This window comes from Oncorhynchus nerka, linkage group LG28 (genome assembly GCF_034236695.1).
Source record: "Oncorhynchus nerka isolate Pitt River linkage group LG28, Oner_Uvic_2.0, whole genome shotgun sequence".
Classification (NCBI taxonomy): Eukaryota; Metazoa; Chordata; class Actinopteri; order Salmoniformes; family Salmonidae; genus Oncorhynchus; species Oncorhynchus nerka.
The window spans coordinates 13,612,282-13,631,900 of NC_088423.1; the positions used below are offsets into that span (position 1 = coordinate 13,612,282).

Genomic DNA, 19,619 nt, shown 5'->3' on the forward strand with positions numbered 1-19,619 from the left:
TTCCCACCGTGACGCATGGAGGAGGTGTGATGGTGTGTGGGTGCTTTGCTGGTGACACTGTCAGTGATTTATTCAGAATTTTTGCTAGCCAAGGCACACTTAACCAGCCTAGCTACCACAGCACTCTGCAGTAATACGCCATCCCATCTGGTTTGCGCTTAGTGGGACTGTCATTTGTTTGTCAACAGGACAATGACTCAAAACACACCTCCAGGCTGTGTAAGGGATATTTAACCAAAAAGGAGAGTGATGGAGTGCTGCATCAGATGACCTGGCCTCCACAATCACCTGACCTTAACGCAATTGAGATGGTTTGGGATGAATTGGACCACAGAGTGAAAGAAATGCAGCCAACAAGTGCTTAGCATATCTGGGAACTCCTTCAAGACGGTTGGAGAAGCATTCCAGGTGACTACCTCATTAGGCTGGTTGAGGGAATGCCAAAAGTGTGTAAAGCTGTCATCAAGTCAAAGGGTGGCTAATGTGAAGAATCTAAAATCTAAAATATATCGTAATTTGTTTAACACTCTTTTGGTTAGTACATGATTCTATATGTGTTATTTCATAGTTTTGATGTTGTCACTATTATTCTACAATGTAGAAAATAGAAAAAATAAAGACAAACCTTTGAATGAGATTCTACCAAATTTGCACAACTCTTCGGGCAACATACTGTATATCCAGATTTTTTGAGGTGGCAGCATCTTGTTATGGGAAGTTTGTTGGGAGAAAAACCCAGGTAAAAAGTTACAGTAAAACCCACCTCCGTCTGAGACAACATTTGAATATTGCTGTCCATCAATGATCCCCAACCAAATTTACAGAGCCTGACCAATTTTGACAAAAACAACGGATATCTTGCCCTAAGAGTAAAGTTGATCAAATCTTTATGAAAATGACTCACAGCTGTGATGGTTTCCAAATGTGCTTCAACCAAATATTAACTGGGTTGAGACGAATCCAATTTGGATATTTCAGTTATGTAGTTATTTAATTTTTATTTGGAAAAGGTTCTATAGCTTTCTTTCACTTCTGAAATGTGGAGTAGGTTGTGTAGATCTGTAGGAAAAAGATCAAATGAATAGGGCTGTGACGGACTTGGAATTGGAGGTTACGGTATTTGACCAGGCCAATGTAAACAGTCACCGACGTAACTGTCCAGGGGAGGTCAGTTATTATGTTTGTACATTTGTTTATATGGATATGTGTCTTAATAAAACCTATTTGAAATAAGCTATTACAATTCGGTATTATCATCGCATTTCGTTATTATTTTTCAGGTTATTACTTATAAATATGAATCAACATATTAAGAAATGCCAGTTGGAGAGGATCTGTCGCATTTTTGTATTGACACAACATTATAACAGAGTCCAAATATAGATATGCCTACCTTGTGCTTGTCTCTTGGCTTTTACTGCATATAAAAACACTGAATAAAGATCCTATTTTGACGGGAAAAACATTCAAACAAAGTCCGATGGATTTTCTGCCACTTTTCCCAAAATATTTGCATGATGTTACAAACCCTGCTGTTGCGGTCATTCGATGGTATTGGCATTTGTTCTTCAAAGAGAATACGCCGTAATGACAGAAAGAATGTAGCCTACACTACTGACAATAGGCATTTTCTAAGATTAAATCATGACAGGAGTGTTTGATTCTTATTAAAGAGATGGAGTCCAGACAGGTTACTTTAGGAAACTTTCTGAATGGACATATAGGCCTATAGAGAGAATCAGCTAACTCACACGCACACCGCTGTAAAAGCACCGGTCAATCAAAGCCACCAGTGTATGTCGGACACAAACAAATATTTCTCCCTCCCTCATTAAAATGTATTTAAAAAACCTAGGCTTGCCTTACATGCTTTCTAGACCGGGCGCACGCGTGTTGATTTTGTCCATCCATACCAGATGCAGTCAGAACGCGCAGGTTGAAATATCAAAACAAACTCTGAACCAACTATATTAATTTGGGGTCAGGTCGAAAAGCATTAAACATTTATGGCAATTTAGCTAGCTAGCTTGCTGTTGTTAGCTACGGTAATTTGTCCTGGGATGTAAACATTGGGTTGTTACTTTACCTGAAATGCACAGGGTCCTCTACTCTGACAATTAATCCAAATATAAAAGGGTAAACCGAGTTTGTTTCTAGTAATCTCTCTTCCTTCAGGCTTCTTCTTCTTCTTTGGACTTTATATGGCGGTTGGCAACCAACTTTAAGGTGCATTACCACCACCAACTGGACTGGAGTGTGGTCCTAATGTTGGACCTGGTGAAAAGTAATTTGTCCGTCATGTCCATGGAGATGAGGAAGAACTTCATCCAGGTCATCCTCATGTCGCTCATCGAGAAGTCACCCGACGCCAAGATCCTCCGCACCATCGTCAAGATCTTGGAGGAGTGGGTGAAGAACAGCCCAGGACTTACTCTGCTAATGATCTGTGGAAGAACAACTAGCCAGCAAAGCAACCTGGAAACCAGGAAGCACAAACCTACACAGCTGTCTTTGCTCTGTTTAGGCATTTATTCAGAGTAGAGTCCAGCAGAGAGACAGAATGAGGGGGCAGGACCAAAGGTGCTTCACACCCCCCCCCCTCCAGATGCACTAAAGATAAATTAACTGAATCAATCTGCTCTCTCTCCCTCTCTCCTCTCCTACATCTCGCTCATTCCCTCTCTCCCACAGATGCCCAATCTTTGTGAGAAGTCCATTCTGCTGGAGAAGATGATGACCTATATTGAGAAACGTTTCCCTTATGACCTTGAGTTAAACGCCCCATTCCTGGCCCTCGTTAATTATGTCTATAGGTAATTATCCCCATTAATCACCTGGACGAGTATGCACGGCAAGTATGCTGGGCGCCATTACGCTTCTTCATCCATCGAGGGGGAGGGAGAGGGAAAGGAGGAGATGTGGGTTGAGAGAAAGAAGGGGGGGTGGAGTATGCCAGGTCACTGCCACACCATTCATCTATCAAGAGGGAGGGGGAGAAAGAGAGTGGTGGGTATTGGGTAGAGAGAATGATGGGGGTTGAGTTTGGGGGTCTTCCAGTGACAGGACTTATGGTTTGAGGGAGAAATGGGGGTGAGGGAGGGTGGCAGAGGGGTGACAAGGCAGCCAAGCGAAAGGATGACTGACTCCTCATCCCACTGCTTTTCATCCCGTCTGGCCCTTTAAACACACACACACACCACTTCCCCGTCCCTCTCCTTCAGTCCTAAAAACTTACCCCATCCCCATACCCAGTCTGCCTGTTCACAGACATCTGCTCTGTAGTCACATGACTTTAATCACACACACACCACTTCCCCGTCCCTCTCCTTCAGTCCTCAAAACTTACCCCATCCCCATACCCAGTCTGCCTGTTCACAGACATCTGCTCTGTAAGTCACATGACTTTAAACAAGCAGTAAAACCATGATTGACACATCACTGTCCACATCACATAAAGATGACAGAATGACAGAGCAGCTGCTCCACATCCATGTCTCTGAATAAGTGATGATTTAGTAGCTTTAATATAATACACTCACTGCTGAGAGATGTTTCTGTTCCTCTCTGTTCTTTTAAATAGTACTCTTGAGGCCCATTCACCAGGGTTGTGGAATGATCTAGAAATGATTGTCAAGGTTATTACACAGCATCTAATGTAGGCTGTTAACCGGTTTACTATTCCACCAGGAGTATCCCCATCATTAAAGATAAGATGTTCCTTTTTTAAACATTTAGATGTAACTGCATACTGTTTCACATCAATGACCTTCATCACCTCTTGTCCTCTATTTATTGATGATGATGCCATGAAGCTTTTAGCTACTCTGTATCTTCATTCTTATGAAGGAGCTGGCTCCCAAATGCATTATCATGAAATACTGTGTTAGAGAATCAAGTTCCAGTTGTTAACCATTTTTCATTAGATATAACAAATGGTAACACAAATACATTTCAACCCTCTTTGTCCAATCAGGGACGAGAGTCTCTCAAGAAGTGACATCATGTCAAAGTTGGAGCTGGCCTTCCTGTCTGGTCTGTGATGCGCCCAGCCTCTGATCAGGGCTGGGCGGGTTTGACCTGTACATGAAGGGTTTGACCTGTACACGAAGAGACGTATCTATGAGAGGCTTCTCTACATCTGCTGCTTTCAGAACTGAGAGGCATTGAGCAGCCACTTCTGGATCAAGCAATACATCAAGGTAAGGAGACAGACTGGGACGAGGGGTGGAATCATGATGTCAGTTGGAGATTTGTTGAATATTCCAGTTACAACTAAGCCTCTTGTAAACAGGTTGCTGACTTCAGCTTTGAACCTGAACAGTTTGTACTGTTTTAGCACACAAACCTACTTCATACTGTGGTATGTGATTTAGCTTGTCTGTTCTGACTCTATTATGAAGTGTCTCCATAATTCTTTAGCCCCCAAGAAACTGTTAATCTGGCTTTCTGTGATCGCCTTTTTCCCTCTCTCTCTCTCTCTCTCTCTCTCTCTCTCTCTCTCAGCTGCAGGCAGTGTGTGAGCGTAACAGCATCATTGGGACCAGCTGCCAGGGTTCTATGCTGCCCTCCATTACCAATGTCATCAATCTGGCCGACAGCCACAACCGCGCTGCCTTCGCCATGGCAACATCAAGCAGGAGCCCAGAGAGAGGGAGAACAGCGAGACCAAGGAGGAGGTGAGGACGCCACGCAAACAGAAGTCAAAGGTTCACATGGACACACACACAAACTAAGATGAATGTTGACTGACACACTATCCCATGTGTTTTTTCTTAGAGAGGAATAACATCAATTGATCCCTCTTTGTTAACTTGTATATCCTGCTCAAGCCAACTGTTTTCCACACAGAAGTAATGCTGTATTTATATGACAGTCAATATTTTTGGTTTTCCTCTCCCATCTCATCATGATGTGCATCTCTCAGAGGGGAAAGACTAAGTGCTTTTGCATTATGACAATAAATCACCGACCCTCTCCCATCCTTCGTCTTTTCTCTCCTCCTCCCTGTTCTCCAGGATGTGGAGATCGATAAAGACCTAGCCTCAGGGGACCAGACAGCCATCCCCAACACCAAGGAGCAGGCCAATGATGTTAGATAATTTAGCTTGGTAAGAATAGTATATATTTACTGTGTATATATATATATTAAAGTGAATTATCACTCAATATAAAATATTTAGGCTTGCTTAGATTTAATTTATTTGCAGTGTGAGCGATACAAAGTATATTTCACTCAATTGCTTCCACACAGGTGTGGTTCCTGGGATAATTAAGCAATTAACATCCCATCATGCTTCGGGTCATGATAGGATTTTAATTGGGCAGGCCAGTTTTTTGGCTACCATGGCTATGCCCACATCCACATGGCACGAGTGGTCCCTGAATGGTTAGATGGGCATGAAAATGATGTATATCATGGCTCTCTGTCACCAGATATCAACCCAACTGAACACTTATGGGAGATTCTGGAGCAGCACTAGAGACAGCCATTTCCACCACCATCAACAAAACATTTATTGTGGAAGAATGGTGTCGCATCCTTCCAATAGAGTTCCAGACACAAGGTGCATTGAAGCTATTGTCGCTCGTGGTGACCCAACACCCTATTAAGACACTATGTTGGTGTTTCCATTATTTTGGCAGTTGTTTCCACACTGAGGTTGGATAATTGTGGATAATGCCATTTTAGTGTAAGAGCTGTTTGAAAAGACTGTCTGAAATCTCAGCCTGGTTTGGTGGGATGGAGTTTTGGCATGCATGTTGATATCACCAAGCGGTAAATTAGTTAATAGACCAATAAGAAAGAGTTCCAAACCTTGCTTCCAATAATAGCCCCTCCACACTCAGACACCTCCCAGACGGTCCTAGCAAAATTATTGCTTGAGAAATGGCTCATTGCTAAGAAGTAATCTGTGTTTCTTTTTTAACTTGTTATGGAAGCGCTTCCCCATTGGGAATCGAATTTTCTGAAATTTCAAGTGCACCACGCATTATGATAAAAATCAAAATGTCATAAAAATTGACATCCAATATACCAAATTAAAGCTACACTCGTTGTGAATCTATCCACCAAGTCAGATTTGTAAAATGCTTTTCGGGGAAAGCATGAGACGCTATTATCTGTACCATGCAGCCTCACATACTGCCAACATCACAAAAACGACAGATTTTTCGTTAGCGCTCGCAAACGAAAAGGCTGAAATAAAATATAAAACATTCCTTACCTTTGACGAGCTTCATTCTTGGCACTCCTAGATGTCCCATAAACATCATTTAGGGTCTTTTTTCGATTAAATCGGTCCATATATAGCCTAGATATCGAACTAGGAATACCTTGGAATTGGAGGAAAAAATTAGCATTTTATAACGTAACGTCATTTTTTAAAATGCCAAAAGTCGACGATAAACTTTCACAAAACACTTCAAAATACTTTTGTAATGCAACTTTAGGTATTAGTACACGTTAATAAGCGATAAAATACCTCAGGAGGCGGTGTGAAATCGTTAGCTGGTCCGTGGAGAAAAATATGTTTGAAAATGGTCGCTTCAAAATCTGGGCGGTGGCAGTAGGAAAGTAGTTCCCTTGTTTGGGTTAGACCAAGAATCAATTGCGAAACTAATGACGTAACTATAGACAGCATGGGGAAGCTGTAGCCAATGAGAACTCGGCTCTATTTAACCTCTTACCTCTACCTGGGACGCTTGCGTCCCAACTAGAGCTCTGGAAATGCAAATGCGCTACGCTAAATGCTAATAGTATTAGTTAAAACTCAAAAGTTCATTAAAATACACATGCAGGGTATCAAATTAAAGCTACACTCGTTGTGAATCCAGGCAACAAGTCAGATTTTTAAAATGCTTTTCGGCGACAGCATGAGAAGCTATTATCTGATAGCATGCACCAATACACTACAACAGAAAAGCACAGCAGGGGACGTAAACAAAATAATTAGCATTTCGGCGTTACACAAACCGCACAATAAAATAGAAAACAGTCATTACCTTTCACCATCTTCTTTGTTGGCACTCCTAGATGTCCCATAAACACTATTGGGTCTTTATTTCGATTAAATCGGGCCATATAAAGCCAAGATATCGTTATATGTAGACTGTGTGATAAACGAAAAAAACAGCGATTTCACAACGTAACGTCATTTTTAAAATTCAAAAAGTAGACGATAAACTTTCACAAAACACCAAATACGTTTGTAATGCTACTTTAGGTATTAGTAAACGTTAATAAGCGATAAAAATCATCCGTAGGCGATGTACATATCATTAGCTGTCGTCTTGGAAAAAATTTCAGGAGAGAGCTTTTCCGGAATGATCTGGGCGGAGACCGGAGGTACGTCGTGCCCCTCTTTCGGTTCAACCAAGAATCAAAGAGGATTAAATTCACAAGATACTCGACAACATGGGGATGCTGTGGGAGTTGAATGCTCGGTCTTATCTAATTCGGCTCACTGTTAACAATTGCGGTAGTGGCGCAAGGGTATTTATTTCCATTTTCTGTGATCAGGTTTTCCTGCGCTTTCCGATGTAACGCACGTTATGTAATAGCCACAGTCGTGATTTAACCAGTTTTAAAAACGTCCGAGGGTTTCCTATACACACATTCTAACCATATGAACGTACTATATTCCTGGCATGAGTAGCAGGGCGCTGAAATGTTGCGCGATTTTTAACAAAATGTTCAAAAAAGTAGAGGGTCGACTGAAGAGGTTAATTCTGTTCTCTGTAAACAATTGCCTGCAGGCGCGGAAGAATATATTTTTACATTTTCAGTGAACAGATTTTCATGCACTATTCGACCGAAACGCACGTTCTGTAAATGGCACAGGCGTGATTTAAACACTTTTGGAAAGGTCTGACTGTTTTCTAGCCACACACACTAACCAAATGAACGTACCATATTCCTGGCATGAATAGCAGGGCGCTGAAATGTTGCGCGATTTTTTTTTAAAGACTGCAGAAGATTCGCATGCTCCATAACAAAAACAATCACAGTAAGTTACTTAATTGTTACCCAGAAATGATTTAACATTGAGATAAAAACTGCTGCATTGGACCTTTTGACAGAAATGCGACAGCCAAGGTCAGGCTGACTGCCTTCTAAACTAATGTCACTGAGGTGTGTGTGTGTGTGTGTGTGTGTGTGTGTGTGTGTGTGTGTGCGCGTGCATGCGTGCTCATCGAATGATTAAACGTTTCTAATTGCGTGATTAACTGAAACAAGCAATTATTAACTCATTAACCTGGGGCACCATGGGAAAATATGTTTTTATTGAGTTTCTATTTCCCAAATTAAAGAATATCAGAAAATCGATTTTACAACAGCCGCTAATGAATCAGTTTCCTCTACAGTCTCATTCTGAATGTTGAATAATCCGGGAATCTGCACAGACACGGGTCTCACCAATGAGTTCGTACCACAACAATCTTAGTTGAGTATTTATTTACTAGAAAGCTAGAATGATGATAAAAGATACACATACACAAAAACACATTCTAGGCTATTGATTAGAACTTAGTATAACAGGCCAACACACGTGTGTGTGTTACCCAAAATTAGAATTTAAAAGAGAGAGAAAAAGAGAAAGTACACGAGAGAAATATACATTTGGGTGAATTTGTCAGCTATGCTTATTCTAACCCCAGCCTTGCCCCATACTGCCGCTCTTATGGGGCAAAATATAATGATGTAGTTACGTGGGGAAGGTCTCTGTGGATTCTCCGCGTGGACCGCTCAGGCTGCTCAATGACGCACATCTCCGGCGCACCTCTCTGGTCATCCTCACTATGTCAGTATGCTTTTGGCTTAGGAGTCTGTTCCATCGCCCTTGACCTGGAAGGGCTCTTCTGAGGACAGACAGCTCTGTAGCACAGAGCTCACAGCGTAGGAATGAAACAGTGTAGATACCACGATTCGATGGAAAGTGGAGGTTATGTGGTCCGGCTTGAATTCACCCGCTTATACACAGCTACTCATCAGTAGCTTGGGTAGAAAAATATTTCTTTGTCTTCAAACTTGTGTTGCGTTTTGGGTTCGTTTACTTTTTAGACCTCGGATGCAGCTTGGGTCACTTAGTCTCCTCTGTAAATTCTTTACTCACATGTCTTATACCCTCGTGTCAGAAGTGGGCGTAACCGCCTTTAGGGCAATTCTCTGGGCGTACCTAGTTAAGAGGCAAGGTGTCACGTTCTGACCTTTATTTCCTTTGTTTGTATTTATTTAGTATGGTCAGGGCGTGAGTTGGGGTGGGCAGTCTATGTTTGTTTTTCTATGATTTTTGGATTTCTATGTTTCGGCCTAGTATGGTTCTCAATCAGAGGCAGGTGTCATTAGTTGTCTCTGATTTAGAATCATAATTAGGTAGCCTGGGTTTCACTGTTTGTTTGTGGGTGTTTGTTTCCGTGTCTGTGTTTTACACCACACGGTACTGTTTTCGGTTTTCATCATTTCACGTTACGTTTATTGTTTTTGTATGAGTGTTCAGTTTATGTCTTTAAAATAAACATCATGAACACTTACCATGCCGCATATTGGTCCTCCGATCCTTCTCGCCTCTCCTCTTCAGATGAAGAGGAGGAAAGCCTTTACACAAGGTCTAGATTTTACTCAAATCCAATTTTAGACAACTAACTTCACATTTCATCTTTACCAAAACATTCTCTTTGATTTTGATATTTTCCATACAACATACAATGTATAAACATCAAACATACACTAGGTAAACTGTTGACGTTACAATGTTATCGTAATAACGTCATCTAATAATCTTTAATTAATAACAAAACAAAAATGACATACATTTTCATATTCCATCTATCGTCATGACCACCATTGTGGCTGACAGAAACCATTGTTCCAAAGTCCCTTTATTTCATGTTTAATGTTCTGAGGCTGGTTCTCCATAGTAACAGGACAAAAGGAATTTGTCTGTGGCCTAAGATTTACCAGGGGCGTGAGGGGTCATAAAACCCCCACATCTTCAGACCCCTAGATCTCTCCTCTTCTGTTGGGATTGAGAGATAATCTGTAGGGTTGTGGTCTCCTGTAACCTGACCTGATCAGGACAGTCATGACAACGCCCTGGTTCAGCTGTGTCATATCTCCACCCCCCTGGCCGAGAAGACCTGGGTACAGCTGTTTCCTCACCTCTGGAAGATCCTGTCTGACCGACAGCAACATGTAAGTACTGCCAGGTCAGTAAGCGGCAACAGGTATTGGACTTCCAGGTCAACCAGGTTAAACAGTGTGCTCACTGGTACAGGTAGGGGATGGGGGGCATGTTCAGAAGGGATCAACGTTCCAGAACATTTAGATGGAAGGAATGATGTCAGATCCATAGAAATAGAATAACTGTTATAATTGTACTTCTATGACAGTGGCTATTTATGTTGTTTTTATCTGCAACTTTGAGATTAGCTATTTATTGAGATGAGCTATTTATTGATATTATGTATTTAATTGAGATTAGCTATTTATTGAGATGAGCTATTTATTGAGATTAGCTATTTATAATTTAGTGTGTAAGGTTAAAGTCAAAACCCTGGCTGTAACGCCATGATAGAGGTCCAAGGAACTAATGGCATTGTCTGTGACACAGGTCACAGGTTCTGGTCTGACTTGTCAGACCAGAACACACACACACACACACACACACACACACACACACACACACACACACACACACACACACACACACACACACACACACACACACACACACACACACCTCAGTGACATTAGTTTAGAAGGCAGTCAGCCTGACCTTGGCTGTCGCATTTCTGCTTTAAAACATGTAATTTCTTCTTAATGAGGAACCATTCATTTATGCAAAATATGGACGAAGATAAAAACGTAATGAGTTGAACAAACCAGATGGCTCCAGTATTAAGAAGCCCATTTAAAGGTCCTGATATGAAGTGATTGAGTTTTTAACTCTGGAACACATTGGGAATAGAACTAGACGTCTTAATGATGATGTTTGTCGCTCAGAGACACACAGGGGTCAAGACAGAAATAGGTTCCATATTTTCGCTGATAATTATCTGGTTATAAATATCTTAATGTGGTTATTGTAGCTGAGGCTGTCTCTGAGATGAAGCTGTGGTAGTTAATGGTGGCTTCCAATCAGCTCTAGCTTTGTTTTAGTTGTGCATTATATTGCATGCTTTTGGCCTTAGAAACACTCTTCTCTGTCTGTCTTCTTAAAACTTCTTCAGGCTAGGGTCCTTTTTTCTCAATTTCCGCCTGACTGACGTGTCCAAAGTAAACTGCCTGTTGCTCAGGCCCTGAAGCCAGGATATGCATATAAGTGGTACCATTGGAAAGAAGACACTTTGAATGTTGTAGAAATGTTAAAGTAATGTAGGAGAATATAACACAATAGATATGTTAGGAGAAAATCCAAAGAAAAACCAACCGGAATTGTTCTTTTTTGAGAACCCGTGCTCTTACAATGGAACGTATAGGGAAATAAATAAATCAAGCTCCCAGTATGCAATTACTATGGCTTCCACTGGGTGTTAGTAGTCTTTGTTCAAGGTGTCAGGCTTGTTTCTTCCAAAACGAGTAAGAAATATGAGTTTTAGTACAAGGACATCTGCCTGGAAATTTGTGTGCGCACGCCATGAAGACAATGCACAACTGCTAATATCGATTTCCTATTGAACATACTTCGTTCCGCATGAAATATTATAGTTTGATTACATTTTAGGGTATGTGAGGATTGAATAGAAATGTATTTTGACTTGTTGAAACAAAGTTTAGGAGCAGATTTTCGGATTCCTATCTTGGCATGTTGAACGAGTGGATTACTCAAATCGATGGCATCAACTAAACAGACTTTTTGGGATGAAGGATTTTATCTAACAAAATGACACTACATGTTATAGCTGGGACCCTTTGGATGACAAATCAGAGGAAGATTTTCAAAATGTTAGTGAATATTTAATCGCTATTTGTGAATTTATGATTCCTGTGCCGGTGGAAAAATATTTTGAAGTGGGGTGCTGTCCTCAAACAATTGCATGGCATTATTTAGCTGTAGAGCCTACTGTACATCGGACAGTGCAGTTAGATTAACAAGAATTGAAGCTTTCAACCGATATAATACACTTGTATGTACCTAAATGTTTAATATCCATAATTTTTTGGATTATTTCTTTGAATTGAGCGCCCTCCAGTTTCACCGGAAGTTGTCCCTAGACTCTTCTTCCCCTCTTTTCATCCTTCTCCTCCTCCCTTTCCTCCCTGTCATTCCCCCTCTCCTCCCAGGAGATGAGTCCGTACCCGTGCAGTGGGAGCCACCAGGCTCAGAGGGACTGCCCGCCCAGTGCCCTCAACTGCTTCGTGGAGGCCATGTCCCAGTGTGTGCCTCCTATTCCCATCAGGCCCTGTGTGTTGAAGTACCTGGGGAAGACTAACAAACTGTGGCTGCACTCCACACTGATGTTGGAACAGCAAGCCTTTGAGAAGGGCCTCAGCCTGCACAGCAAGCCCAAGCCCGAACAGCAGAGCATCACTCCACCACAACAGGTACAGGTTTTCAGACAACATCTTGTTCACGTTCAGTTCTATTAGATGAGTACATAAAAATCAAATCAAATGTTATTTGTCACATGCACCCAATACAACAGTGAAATGCTTACTTAAATGCCCTTAACCAACAATGCAGTTTTAAGAAAAATAAATAGATTATTAAAAAATAAGAATAAAAATAATTAAACAGCAGTAGTAAAATAACAGTAGCGAGGCTAAATACACCAGGTACCGGGACATAATCAATGTGTGGGTGCACAGGTTAGTCGAGGTAATGGAGGTAATATGTACATCCAGATAGAGTTAAAGTGACTATGAATGGATAGTTAACAGAGAGTAGCAGCAGGGTAAAGTGGGGACACACACACACACACACACACACAATGGAAATAGTCTGGGTAGCCATTTGATTAGCTGTTCAGGAGTCTTATGGCTTGGGGGTAGAAGCTGTTAAGAATAATTTTTGACCTAGATTTGGTGCTCGGCTCCGCTTGCTGTGCGGTAGCAGAGAGAATAGTCTATGACTAGGGTGGCTGGAGACTTTGACAATTCTTCGAGCCTTCCTTTGACACCGCCTGGTATAGACGTCCTGGATGGCAGGAAGCTTGGCCCTAGTGATGTACTGGCCGTTCGCACTACCCTCTGTAATGCCTTGCGGTCGGAGGCCGAGCAGTTGCCATACCAGCCAGGATGCTCTCGATGGTGCAGTTTTCAGTCTCCTAAGGTGGAATAGGCTTTGTCATGCCTTCTTCACGACTGTCTTGGTGTGTTTGGACCATGATAGTTTGTTGGTGATGTGGGCACCAAAGAACTTGAAGCTCTCAACCTGCTCCACTGCAGCCCCGTCGATGAGATGGTGCTCGGTCCTCCTTTTCCTGTAGTCCACAATCATCTCCTTTGTCTTAATCACATTGAGGGAGAGGTTGTTATCATGGCACCACACAGCCAGGTCTCTAACCTCCTCCATAAAGGTTGCCTGTCATCCATGGCTGCTGGTTGGGGTATGTACTGTTACTGTGCCATAACTATGTCATTGCTTTTTAATAACTGGATTTATCCTGTAACTCGTGTAGAAAGTTAAATTCAGTGTAACTACATCTTTTGAAAAACTTTCCTCCCTGTCTCTGCAGGTGTTCTGAAAATTTGAACCAGTGGGAGCCTCTGACTGAGATTGGCCAGTCAAAAGGCAACATCAACCCCACCTGGTACTGGAATGTGCCTGGAGGGTCCCCAACTGGGGGGCCATAAAGGAAGCACTGGTACAGGTAGGGGATGCACACACCTTGACACAGTTATACACATATCACACACACACACACTGGGCTGAGATCCAGTTCCCTACTCCAGAACAGCTCGTAAATCTGTGAAAACGTTGTTTGGCCGGCATTAGGGAGGTTAATTTATCTGCTATGTTTTCTAAAGCAGAGTATAGGGGGAAATGTGATAGTAGCTGACACATAACAAATACTCCTGGTTTCTGCTGTAGGAGACTTGGAAACGAGCCAATCTCCTGAGCTGACATCTCATTAAACTGTCTAGAAAAACATTTAACTAGCTACCTCTTTCGCTCTTTTGTTCATTCTCTCTTATTCATTCTCTCTACGTGTCTCTCTCTCCCTTTCTTCTTCCCGCTCTCCTTTCTTCATGGTTTTGCATAGATCTAATATTTATATGTCTGTGAGTGAGTAATTGGCCCAACATCTGTTATGTGGCGGTGGTAGAAGAGTAGAGCCGGCTTGTTGTGGTGAGGCCCCCTGGTTCAGAGAGAAAGCCTGTCTAACTGAATGGCCCAGCTTTGAATTAAAAAGCCTCTGATTAGGCCACCACTGTCTACAGGAGTTTCATCACATGTCCCCTTGTCTGTGATAACTGCATGTTGACCGATCGCTGTAATTATTTTCCTCATCGACAGACAGAGGAAAACACACAACTAATCATGTTGCCCAGGTTTGACTGCGCAGGAGGCAGGCTCCCCTGGGATATTGCTAGTGTTGTGGTTAATGCACTCAGTGGGCCAATCAATATAGTCTCTCTGTCCACCTCCATGTCAGGCTGATTATTCATGACCCACGAAGGCCTTTAAAAATGATGAGGAGAATGAATAGAATAGGACATAGAGTAGAACAGCTGGTGTGTTCTGTTAGAGTGCTGCTTTGTGTCAGTGGGATGAAGTCATTCACTTCAGAGATGCACACAAACAACTGCAGTCCAAATAGTCACAGCTGTGACACCACAGTGACACACATACTGACAAATGCACACTTGTTACGTGCGTGTGTCATCTTGTGTTTTCAAAGGTAACTAACGTGTGTGACCGGGTAACGGGTTTCCCTTGCTGTGTCTGTAACCTGTGTCTGTAACCCGTGTCTGTCTGTCTGTCAGTTGGAGCTGAGCTGTCTTAAGGAGATGGTGTGGAAGGTGAACATGCACCGTGCTTACTTGTCTATCTGCCACCCAGAGGAGCAGCAGCCCAACTTCATAGAACAGCTGGTGGAGATCCTCCAGTCTGGCCATATGGGAGTGGAGGAGACTGCCTCACATCGTTTCCCACATACACACACCAATACTTCAGGAAAGAGATGGAGGCAGACACACACACAAGCACCACCCAAATATTTGTGAAGTCTGAATCAAGAGGCAATAAAAGGCTGGAACAAATGTATTTTAAATCACTGCTAAATGAAGAGAGTCCATCAGTGACCCCAGCCAATTTACTGTAGAATGACACTGAGAAGTTGTCTCTATTCTGGCAGTGAAGTGGGGAAAAACACTGCCCTGGAAGGCAAATAACAACCTTTTAGATTAGACATGAGTGAAACAGGGAGATAAGGGAAAGAGAGACAGACTATGAGAGAGGGAAAGAAAGAGGAGGAAGGGAGGGATGGAAAGAAAGAGGAGGAAGGGAGGGATGGAAAGAAAGAGGAGGAAGGGAGGGATGGAAAGAAAGAGGAGGAAGGGAGGGATGGATGGAAAAAAAGAGGAGGAAGGGAGGGATGGAAAGAAAGAGGAGAGTGAAATAGAATGGAAGAAAGGTGAGAGGGTGAGTGAGAGGAATGAAAAATAGAGACGGGAAGAGGCAGTACGTTTAGACTTTCCGTAATTGCTTTCCCCCATCAGATAGTGTTTGATTAAATACCTGCTCCAAAATCGCATTTACATGATGAATGGACACTCCAAAATTAAGGTTAGAAATGTGCCATCAGCTGATATTAACAGATAATTGTGAGAATATTGTACCACCCAATTTATTTTGTTCTTGGGGATTTGATTTGGGGAAGTTTAGGACTTTTATCTTTTGAAAGCAGGTATTTGAATTGAGTACAGTTACATTTGCTTGTGTGTGGTCCATTTCATTATAAAAGCAGAGGAAAGTAACTGTTCTTTCCTGGTTAGTGAACTCTGCAGTTGTAAGACTCTATTCCAGTACCATACACATAAAGCCCAGAGAAACTCTAAAACAAAGACTTTCTGCAGGGAAATAACTGGGATCAAACTGCATTCAGAATCAAGCCATCAAAATCCAGGACTTTTCAATGACTTTCGATCAATGAATTCACACCAGCCATATTGATTGTCAGGTTGATTGATGGGTTGATATAAAAATATATATATATTGATCATCATGCACAGATTCTAGCAGCTCAATGGCATTTCATTTCCAGGTGTAGACCCTTCAGAATGGAGAGACCCAATCTAGTGTATTATTTTTCACATGTTCAATCTTTAGGTCTTTATTTATGTTTGAAAGAAGTGATTAGCCATTAAAGTAATATGATTTTATGGCTCTGCCACCAGCCCTTACCTTAATATGACGCTCCCTTAAGGTAGATATTTGATAAGACAGTCTGATCCATCTATCAGTTGCTGGCTTCTCGGACCTAATTTCAGATAAAGATTTTCCAATAGTCATCGTTAGCCTGTAGTACAGAGGGCTAATGACTTTGGAATTGGCCTGGACACACTACCTTTTCTACTGTCATAGAGAAAGAACAGAAACTCTGCCAACTGTCATCCCTCTTTTATTTCTCTCCATCCCTCCCTCTTCTCTACCATTCTCTTCTTTTTCTCTGTTAACCACCTCTCTCTCTCCACCTGGCACATTTTCTCTGTTAACCACCTCTCTCTCTCTCTCCACCTGGCACATTTTCTCTGTTAACCACCTCTCTCTCTCTCTCCACCTGGCACATTTTCTCTGTTAACCACCTCTCTCTCTCTCTCCACCTGGCACATTTTCTCTGTTAACCACCTCTCTCTCTCTCTCCACCTGGCACATTTTCTCTGTTAACCACTCTCTCTCTCTCTCTCCACCTGGCACATTTTCTCTGTTAACCACCTCTCTCTCTCCACCTGGCACATTTTCTCTGTTAACCACCTCTCTCTCTCTCTCTCCACCTGGCACATTTTCTCTGTTAACCACCTCTCTCTCTCCACCTGGCACATTTTCTCTGTTAACCACCTCTCTCTCTCTCTCTCTCTCTCTCTCTCTCCACCTGGCACATTTTCTCTGTTAACCACCTCTCTCTCTCCACCTGGCACATTTTCTCTGTTAACCACCTCTCTCTCTCTCTCCACCTGGCACATTTTCTCTGTTAACCACCTCTCTCTCTCCACCTGGCACATTTTCTCTGTTAACCACCTCTCTCTCTCCACCTGGCACATTTTCTCTGTTAACCACCTCTCTCTCTCCACCTGGCACATTTTCTCTGTTAACCATCTCTCTCTCTCCACCTGGCACATTTTCTCTTTCCCAATCGTTTCCTGTCATCATGGTTCTCGACCCAGCATTCTTTCTTCTTCACCCCTTCTCTCTCCCCCTCCCTATTCTTCAATTCTTCTTCACCCCTTCTCTCTCCCCCTCCCTATTCTCCAATTCTTCTTCACCCCTTCTCTCTCCCCCTCCCTATTCTCCAATTCTTCTTCAGCCCTTCTCTCTCCCCTCCCTATTCTTCAAATCTTCTTCAGCCCTTCTCTCTCCCCTCCCTATTCTTCAATTCTTCTTCAGCCCTTCTCTCTCCCCTCCCAATTCTTCAATTCTTCTTCACCCCTTCTCTCTCCCCTCCCAATTCTTCAATTCTTCTTCACCCCTTCTCTCTCTCCCTCCCTATTCCTCAATTCCTGCAAAATCCTCAAAAGCTAACCTGGGCCGTAACACCAGCGTCCACGATGTGAAGACCGTGGTGAAGAGCTGGAGGAACAGGCTGCCCATCGTCTCTGAAGACCTCTCCCACTGGAGCAGCATCTTCATGTGGAGGCAGCACCACTACCAGGGTAGGAAACACAGAAACACACACTAACCCTATTTTGCACTAACGTTTTTGACTCATCACATGCACAGCTGCTACTGTTCATTATCTGTCACTTTATTCCTAGTTATCGGTACATATCTACCTCAATTACCTCGTACCCATGCACTTTGACTCGGTACTGGTACCCCGTGTATATAGCCACGGTATTGTTACTCATTGTGTATTTCAGTATTATGTGTTTTACTTTTCTATTATTTCTCTATTGTCTTTCTCTCTGCATTGTTGGGAAAGGCCCGTAAGTACGCATTTCACTGTTAGTCTGCAACATGTAATTTGACACACACACTGATACGTATCTTAATGGATAGACAGACGCACGCCACTACCAGAGTAGGTGACACACACAAACACACACACACACACACACACACACACACACACACACACACACACACACACACACCTATCAGTACTCAGGATGGGGGCGTCACTAAAAGGCCACAGTGAGCTGAACCCCTCAGGCTCTCTACCTTCCCAAATGTCAGCTCTCTAAAGTACTCATTTACTCTGCACGACACACACACACACACACACACACACACACACACACACACACACACACACACACACACACACACACACACACACACACACACACAGAGGGGGGAGTAGAGAGGGGAAGGAGGAAGATAAAGACAGAGATAGTGAGTGGGAAGGAAAGTTGGAGAGCTGGAGGTGAGATGAAACTCAAAGTGATGCGAGGAGAGGATATGAAGAGGACAAGAGAAAGGAGAGACCAACTGAAAGGAGAAGATTGAGAGAGAGTTGACAAATCTGGTGACTTATTGTTGTCCCATAGTGTCCTCTACATCTGGTTTCCTATTGTTGTCTCTCAGTGTGCTGTACATCTATCAGAACTCAGGATAAGAACCAGATGCAAAACAGCTAGAGTCACAGATGTTTATCGACCCAAACAGGAGGCAGGCAAAATATAGATCAAAGGCAGTCAGAGGTCCGCAATCCAGGGCAGAGTCAATAAGGTACAGAACAGAGGCCAGGCTTGGGGTCAGGACAGGCAGAGTTTCGTAAACGGGTCAGAGTCAGACAGGTACAGAACGGCAGGCAGACTCGGGGTCAGGGCAGGCAGAATGGTCAGAACCGGGGAAACTAGGAAACAGAACTTGAGGAAGCAGGGAGATGGGAAAACACGCTGGTAGGACCTGATAAGACAATACGAACTGGCCACAGACAAACAAAGAACACAGGTATAAATACACTGGGGATAATGGGGAAGATGGCCGACACCTGGAGGGGGTGGAGACAAGCACAAAGACAGGTGAAACGGTCATAAGAGATGGTAGCAGCAACAATATGGACAAACCATGTGTTTGATGTACAGTACCAGTCAAAAGTTTGGAAACATTTTCAATGTTCTCTTTCAAGGGTTTTTCTTTATTCTAACTATTTTCTACATTGTAGAATAGACAGATATGGAATTCTGTAGTAATCAAAAAAGTGTTAAACAAATCAAAACACGTTTTATATTTTAGATTCTTCAAAGTAGCCACCCTTTGCCTTGATGACAGCTCTGCACACTCTTGGCATTCTCTCAAACAGCTTCACCTGGAATGCTTTTCCAATAGGAGTTCCCTCATTTCCAGGAGTTCCCACATATGCTGGGCACTTGTTGGCTGCTTTTCAGTCCCTCAGCACGTCCAACTCATCCCAAACCATCTCAATTGGATTGAGGTTGGGTGATTGTGGAGGCCAGATCATCTGATGCAGCACTCCATCACTCTCCTTCTTGGTCAAATATCCCTTACACA

The 19,619-nt window shown here is 42.7% G+C and overlaps 1 pseudogene; it reads left to right on the forward strand.

Annotated features, from left to right (window-relative positions):
* LOC115113820 (transformation/transcription domain-associated protein-like) overlaps positions 1–19,619 on the forward strand; it is a 170,218-nt pseudogene that overhangs the window by 75,953 nt on the left and 74,646 nt on the right.